Source organism: Pterocles gutturalis, unplaced genomic scaffold, assembly GCF_000699245.1.
Source record: "Pterocles gutturalis isolate BGI_N339 unplaced genomic scaffold, ASM69924v1 scaffold457, whole genome shotgun sequence".
In the NCBI taxonomy this organism is placed as follows: Eukaryota; Metazoa; Chordata; class Aves; order Pterocliformes; family Pteroclidae; genus Pterocles; species Pterocles gutturalis.
Window position 1 is genome coordinate 74210 of NW_010107613.1, and position 8748 is coordinate 82957.

The following is an 8748-nucleotide window of genomic DNA, read 5'->3' on the forward strand; positions in this document are numbered from 1 at the left end:
GAGAGAGAGAGAGAGAGAGGGGGAGAGATGGGATGAAAGCCAGAATAATTTCAAGTGGTGGGTAAAAGGAAAAGAGAAGAGGGCTGGACTTCTGACATGCTTTTGAATGCATAATGTTTCTTCCTATTCACACAATATTTCCTTTCCCAAGACTGTCTCCTTTTCTTCTGAACAAAATGCAAGTCTCTGCTTTCCCTCTCCCCACTTGGTCACACCCCCAAAGAAATGGGACTCAGACACTCTTCCCTCTTCCAGGGGTGAGAGACTAAGGACTCTGTGCTGGATTCAAGAGGACAGAAGCCTGTGCTTGAAATAAGGCAACTGTTAAAAGAGGGTGACAGAGTTAGGTTAGAGGAGAGAAAATGAGTAATGTATTTTTCCCCTTCTCTTTTCTCCTAAATGTGAGTCACGTATCATGTCATTTTCTGAAACTCAGGCACAGCCTCTTTTACATTCTGAATTCACTCCTGAAGGTAACACCTGAACAAGCAAAGAAAACATTAAACAACACAATTGCTTGTGTTGTTTTTCATAAAGATTTCTCAGAGAAAGTGGAGCTCTTAGTTTTCTCAGACAGTTGCTGTTTCATCCTTTTTTTTTAATCTTGAAGATACTTCAAATAGATTCCTTTTAAAATAAAACCAGATAAGCTATTGTCATGTGTACCCTCTGTGTCCTGTGCTGAAAAATGGGACATATCATTATACTGATTTCAAAGCACTTCATCTGTAAAAAAAGACAAGTGGCTTACACATAAATGCATGCATCTTAAAAAGCACCCAGATCAGATCATTTGTATGATTAATTTAACCAACACACTTTCTAGATAAACTGATTGCCTCTTTTCCCCTACTTATCATCCTTTCTCCCCTTCAACAATTTAGTTTTCAACCAAATACTACCAGGCATATGACATTCCCAAGGTCACTCTACTATCTTCCTTCAAGCTCCCATTAAAACCCTCTTCTAGTATAAGACTATGAACAAAACAAAATTAATCCTCCCTTGCCCTCCAGCCTAAGAGGATTCAAACTCACATATTTCACCTCCCAAGAGAATTGAAACCTCTCCATCTATGGACTGGTTTCTTTATGTATGCACATGCATATGTGAATACCCAGAGACAGAGAGATGGACAGAACACTCTTTGCTGCTCCTAAGAAAGTTGTTTTATTTTACATTAAATAATTAAGGATTTCTTGGGCCAGGGAGCAGGACAGAGCAAGATCATCGGGCAGCAATTAGGGTACTCAGCTGGGAAAGAGATCTGTTTTCTGCTGTTTTCTTCTAGGACTACTTGTTATGTAAACCAGTGACTGCTCTGAATTAAACACCTAACTGAGCCCTTCCCTCTGCTCTGGCTGGTGAAGCTTGTGAGCCCTCATCTGCCAGGGGATGGTTAGGTGCAGCAGGAGGACTTCCAGAAGAGAGGTCCTCCCTCATTTGCTGCAGCTTGTGTCTGCATTGGGGCAGCTTTCGGTACAGAGTGTCTGTCTGCTAGGTCATCATCTGGTCAAATCACTGTCCCACCAAAAGTCAAACAACATCTCAGAAAGCTCAGGACTCAGTTGCAACTGTGTTGCTTTTATGCTGTAGTGGTGTTAGATTGGCTTGTCTTCCCATAGGGTAAAAGAGATGTTAGAACTTTTTGGACAGGTTTAAAGAGAAGTGATGGTACCCCAGGTAAGAGTCCTAGCACAAACCAAAGATCCTGAGTCCCTAAAGCTCAGTTTTCCAACAAGGCAATTCTCCACCCATTTTTTTCCTAGCCATGATGGATCACAGAGGTGCCTTCAGAACATGTGTAAGGCCAGTGTTAAGAGTTAAAGGATTAAGTATTGCCAACAGCTAGGTCACTCAGCTGGGTTGTCAAGAGTCAAGTCCTTGCTTCAGAACAAATAATTAATCACAAGCCTCTATTCACAGTGGGTGAATGAATGAATGAATGAATGAAATATAAAGGAAAAAAGTGAAATATCATTGTGTCTTGTTCGTCAAACACAGAGAGAAGGCTTTGGCACCTAGCTGTAGGGCAGTTGGAAGCCAAGAATATCAAGAGAAGAGATGTCTGTCTGGCCAGAGTCAGATGCTTCCTTCCCCTCTCTTTCATTCCTGTTTAGTTCAGGTGGCTTCCTGTGCAGTTCCAAGGTGGAGTACCACACCAAGGACTGAGGGATCCAGGAGATAATAGTTGAATCCTCTACATGTCAGCAGCTGTCTTCTCCTTGCCTGAGTATCTAAGTGGGTCTAACCTACAGCCTATTTCCTGTTTAGTTCTTCAGATGTACAGAAGAAACAGGTGTTTCCAAAGTTGGCTGAAATCACTCATATTATTTTCAGTTGTTGTTTCCAGAAAAAAAGTGTGAGACAGCACTTATGCAAAGAACATTATTATGAGGCAAGTAAAATGTTTGGAAAATAGTTAATGTAACATTGTTCCCATTCATACATTTTTAAGACAGATTTATAAAATGCTTGCAATTCGTGTTTTGCCTTTCATATTTCTTGTTAATTTATTTTATTGTAGAATTGCACTGAATGAATATCTCTGCACATTATGTACAGTACATAGCAGTGGAATAATTTTATACCTTCTGTCTCCTTCTGCCTGAATTTTAATAACAATAAGTCTGAATGGTTATAACACAAAATTGAAAGCAACCTGCCTGACAAAGTAGGCAAAAAACATGAACCTCAGTACTGCCTTACTTACCAGATTTATGACAAATTACACCTAGTTTCTTCTCTTAAAAAAAAAAAAAAAGTTACTACATTTTTGGTTCTCAGTCTCTTTGGTGACAAAAAGTTCAAAAAAGAAGAAAAAGGTGATAAAGGGGTCAAGGACCTGTCTGAGATGATGAAAAATAAAAAGGGAGCCATGTGTACATCTCTCATTCAACTATTTTCAGCTCATCAGCCCAAATAACCAGGCATCCGTTTATAACTCAGTTGCAGCCTCTAACAGAAGGCCAAATTCAGTTTGCTGGAGTCTTAAAACTGAGCTTCTATTTTAATCAGCTGGAACCTGAACCTTATTTACATGACATCTACTTGAGTATTTCCACACCCTTAGTATGTTTGGGGTTGCACTTTTGATTTATAACAGTGTTTTCCTAGTTTGGGGGACCTTTTACTGCTACTAGCTGGAAGAGTGCCATTTTGCTGCTGTGGTACTTGATCTGGTTCCCTATACAATTTAGAATTTCATTTCTCCATTTATTTGTTTTCAGTTTGAAATAGTTCTTTTGTCACCCTGGGAAAACTTCACTTGAGGTGAGGATTTCTTAGTGGCAGATATAGAGTCAGGCAAAATGTTTTTCTTTCATGGAGAGAGGCCAGTAGACATAGATGAATGGAGAGAAGAAAACCACCACATAGATGGAGTAGTGTTTCTTCTGTCCAGGAGGCAAAGCTAGGATCTGTGGAAATATCCAAAGCTGTAAGAAGTGCCAGTAACATAAGCATCTCTCATAAGGTTGCCTCTGCACTAAATGCAACCCTCCTTTGTGGGTCTTTGTTCATTCTTAGAAGATCAGAGCTGCAACGGCCTGTCTGACACATTCTGTTGTAACCTCTAAGGGAGGTGTAGATGATTAGCTGCCAAATTTGATGGCACAGATTGATAAGAGCTTATTTTGGCTGTGGAGAAGCAGTCTTTATCAAAGACCTGGAATATTTCTTGCTAAGATGTAGAAAGGTAGAAATTTTGGCTAAAAGAGCCTGGCTGCAATTTGTCATCTAACAGAAAATGCTCTCACGTTGTTTTTGAGAACAGTGGTAATTGCAGGTTGCATCTAATTCTTTATAGGAAAAAGATAGGCAACTGATAGCTGTATTTTCCTAAACTGCTTTGTGTGTCCCTAGCTGAGGGTTATGCGAACTCAACAAATAATATATTTGGGTTACCCTTCAGGGATCACCCATTTCTCTTCTACTAGCCTTCATTCAAAAGAGAGACTTTTGTAGGGCCTCTTGCTGGCACCTCCATCTTTCTGAAGGGAAACTGTTGCCTGGTCTACTCCAGCTGAGTGCACACCTCTCTAGGGACAGCAGGACTCCCTTTCTACCCTTTCCTTGTCCTTGGCTCTTGCTGAGTATAATCTATATTGTTACACAAATTTATTGCAAGCAAAGATTTTTTTTTAAATTAGGTTTAGTCTGCAAGTGTTAGACTGCAAGCTCAGCCCGACAAATTTATCTTCTCTAACGTTTGATTTCTTCTCTTTGCCATTTCTTTTTCTTCACCTAACAATTTTCTCAAAAAATAAATTTTTTTTCAACATAGCTACTCTCAGCATGCTGTCCATATTGCCTCAATAAAAGGAGGAAATTTGATGTCTGGACATATGTAGTCTTGTGGAAAAGGGTCTTTCTTCACTCACTGACAAGTCTAGCAGTGTAGCTAACAGTATTTCCCATGGGGGGTGGCCTTGCTTTAAAAAAAGAGAAGAAGAAAAAGAAAAAATCAATGTTGACTCTTGACACATTTTCATTTACATCACTGCATGGCTTTCAGTCTGGGCACAAATCAATAGGCAGCTTTTAACACTGCCCAACTAGTTTGTTCTATGTAAAAGAACAGAGATTTGCCTCAAGTGGCTTGTTTTTCCCTTTGGGCTCCAGGCAGACTCTCCACCATTAACAGCGTGTGATTCTTTGAAGTGAATTTGAGTTTATTTGACTGCTCTTTCTGTGACTGATCAGAAGAGCTTGAACTGTAATATTAATCACACAACGTTTTCTTCATCACCACTTACAGTCAATTGACTTTGTACTTAGTGAAAGCATCTCAAGCAGACAACTCAGTGTATCAGAGGGCAAGAAGTCAATAGGAGGAAGAAAGATTTAGTTTCAAAACACACAGTACACAGCCTGGAGAGCTGCTACCACATACACACTGGGCACTTTATCACACTGCAGGTGTGCTGCTATTACATGTCTTTATTTGCATGAAGAAGGCATCTGCATCACCTCAGTTGCTTTTGTTGAATAAGTCTCCTGAGTCAACTGCCGCTTTTCCTTCAATCTCAAGTTTACATGGGAGATGTAGGAATCAGGTATTTTCACCAAATGGTGCTGGGTTCAATAACTATTTAGTTTCAATTCAACTCTCTACAGATTTCAGTGGAGAACTGAGCCATGAAACAGACACCTTCTCTTTCAGATATACTGTAACTGACTGTTACTCAGATGCCAGGTGTATGCCATACTAATAATACTACCCATGTGCTTAATAAATGCCAATTTGTCTGTACCATTAATACCATTTTAATAGCCAGTCATATACAGTGGGCTTTCTAAAACCACATCTTGGTCACACATTGATTTTTTTCAAATATAGAAGAGAAGGAGTACAGATGCCCAGAAATACAAAAATACCATTTTTTCTTCCTAGAGTCTCAGCACCTCACCTCAGAGAATTTTTAGCTCATGAAGCCTCCACAGAAGTTTTCACACTAAAGTGCATGCAACATTGAAAACAAGAGCCTAGGTGATTCATTTATTGAATGCAATACCTCAGAAATGTTCTTTGCTAGAAGCAGACTCTGTGTGAAGTCCAAAACACCATAAAATGGGCAATCACAACTTTTTCTGTGGCACATTTTAGATATGCATGACGAGAGTCTTCCCACTTGTGTAAAGCAGCTCATTGAGTGCCTTCATTGCTTTCCTGGGAATTCTCGTTAAATAAAGTGGATTCCTTAGTGGTGCAGAACTGATATAACACTCAGCACAATGTTGACTCTCCCCCTCTGGGCTTTTCTGGATCAAGCCTCTAATTATCTGCACACATAGTTACATGTAATAATAAAATAATGTACGGTAAATGAGTACATGCTCATACTAAACAAGTTTTGTTTCACCTTATTAAGCAAAAGTGCTGGTTTATTTTCTGTGAATGAACCAAGGTTTATTCAAGACCCTGTTTTCAGTGGCTAAAATTAGTATCATTTAGATGGAACACGTTGAGCACATTTTACTTGAGACATATTTTGCTGGTTGTTAATTTTTCAAAGTTTCCATAGACCGACCCAAACTATATGAAACAGCTGTCAGCCTCAGACCATACAAATCAATTTTTATTTAGCCGTCCAATTTTTTTGACATTTGTCTCTTGCAAGTTTAGAGTTACAGGACAACATGTGTTTCCCAGTGGAAAAGAACAGAGTCATAATACGAATAAAGAAGGACTTTCAAGGACACTCAGAGAGAGCAGTCAGCCAAGACTTTCTTTAAATCTGTATTCTTATTCTGTTGGGAGGGGAATAAAACCAGGTTTTGTCAAATCAGTGAAGAAAAAAGTAAAAATAACTATCCATTCAAATGCATTCAAACATTAATCTGGAACTCAACTCTGCATACTATCAGTTTTGCACAACCCTTTAGCCTTCAGTTCCTGATGCAAATACAGCATGCACTTGTTCTCAGCTTTGTCCCTGACATTTGCAAAACAGTAAGCAAACCTCAAATTAATTGCTTGATGAGGAAGCATAGAATCAAATTTCCTGTGGAATGGACCCATTTCAATACGGCTTGTACACTGGGTACCAGCACCAGATACGTGAGGCTTGTACCACTACTTACCAAGAAGCTCCTTAAATGCCAAGTCCACAAGCACACTCCAGCTGTTTAATACTGCTCCACCAACAGGAGTCCAGGTAAATTACACCTGTACAGGGTGATGGGCTATCACCCAGGGGTTACAAATGCAGGCAGTGCACAACCACAGTGGTCAGTGTGCTGTGCCCCAGTGCAGCAGCAGCTGCCGTAGGGTGAGGGATGAGTGCAGGAACACCGGGCAGTCAGCTCTGCCCCTATCGGGTGACAAACAGTGGGCACACCAGAAAGGTTGCAGTCAGGCTGCCCAGCTACCCCCACACTCCTTCTGCAATTCACCTGCTAATTAGCTGCAAAATGTGATCAGTACCTTCATCCCAAATTTGTAGGAGATGTAAAATTTCACACTCCCTGTAAGAATATTCGCAGCTCCTGTGATTTCTTGTATAGATCTCTGATACTATGTACTTTCAAAATTCACTCTGAATACCTATTGTACAGACGAACAAATGGGCATTTTATAGCTGTTGATGCAAACATAAGAAAATCTGAGGTCTAAGATATTAAGGTCATCTGAGTAATTTTAGATTTGGCTTTCCTGTCAGTTAAATAGGCTTACCCTAATTACTGAGAAATAGACTGTCATTGAAGATCTTTCACCAGGATAGAAACTAATTATAGGGACCTCACTACTATCATTTCCCCATTTTATTGAGGTGTAAGTGGAAGGGAGAGGAACCTGAAGCATCTTGTCTGAAGTCATCCATCAGACCAATGCCCAAGAGAGCTCAGAGCCAGCCACACGTCATTTTCCACTGGATAAGTGAGCAGATTCCACTAACTCTGCAGCCGAAAGATCACCCGAGAGAACTGAGGGAAGTGATGGGCACATGGAGCTGGGTATAGAAGACAGGGAGAGACTGGGATTGACTTTTTGAAGCTCGCAGCTCTACAGGATTAAGCACAGCATGATGGACTGTGTTCCAACTTTGACTGTTCTAGTTTAGTGGTATAGTCTAGCACAGATAATACTAGGCAAGGTTTCAGTGGCCTTGGGGTGAAAATAAATTGTTTTAAACTTCCTGAAACGGAGTTTAACACTGTCTCTCAGACACCACGCCACTGAAGTGCAACATACGTTTCAGTGGACCGCCAGAGTTCAAACATATGCAGTCATGCCGGTATTTCACAACGGACTCCATTTGGAATGAAAAAGAACATGAGGATAAGGCCATGGGAATTTTTCGCCATCTGTGATAATAATTCAGAAAAAGCCTGGCACGCAATCTGCAGAAGAAAATTCTCTCTTGGGGTTGCAACTACAGGATTTGCTTCCAGGATTCAAATATTAAATTTTTTTAATGCCTTATGATTGTTAACAGAGGTAGATGATTTCTGTGCATGGCACAACTCTTGGAATGAGTTGCCATTTGGTATAAAACATTTGGCACAAACTATTTGGCACAATACTTGCAAATGACCAGACCCAATGCCATACTTAGGCTGATTTCCAATACAGTACTCCAGTATAGGCTGTCCTGTTCTTTCACCTCATGTTTCCTGAAATGAAAGATTAAAGGCTGATGTAACACAGAAAAGGATTACATCAGTTGGTTTTCTTAGTCATTTGGGTTTTTTATACCTCTTTACATGCACAAAAGTTCAATAACTTTTAAGCAACAAATCTGTAGAGGTACACGTGAATTAGGATTATCAAAATTGACTGCACTGTTAAAAATCCCTGAAATTGCCATTGGGAACAGGGATATTACCAGACTAAGTCAGACTGACAGCTTGTCTACATAGTGGTTCCTTTTCTGTGGTCAGAGCAGGGCTGTGCTGTTGGCAGGTTGAAAAGTTCAGCCCAAGAAGCTGCGAGCACCCCAGCCAGTGTCCAAACTGCCTCTGGAACCTGCTGCTCCCTGATGCCATTGTCCCTTCACAGGACATGCCTGACGCAGCACTGGCTCTGTTGCCTCAGGGCATGTAGGGTCAGACCCCTATTTTCAGGACTGTTATTTCCCCCTATACCAAGGGAATCTCAGCAAGCTATTCCCAGCAGTTCTCAAAGTTTCCTCTGTACTCCTCCCTCTCTCTGGAACTGAATGGTAGAAAAAGAAGAAGAAACAACATAGGGAAATGTAATCAGAGTGTACATTTGTAGAAGAAACTGCCTAATGGGAAAGTTCA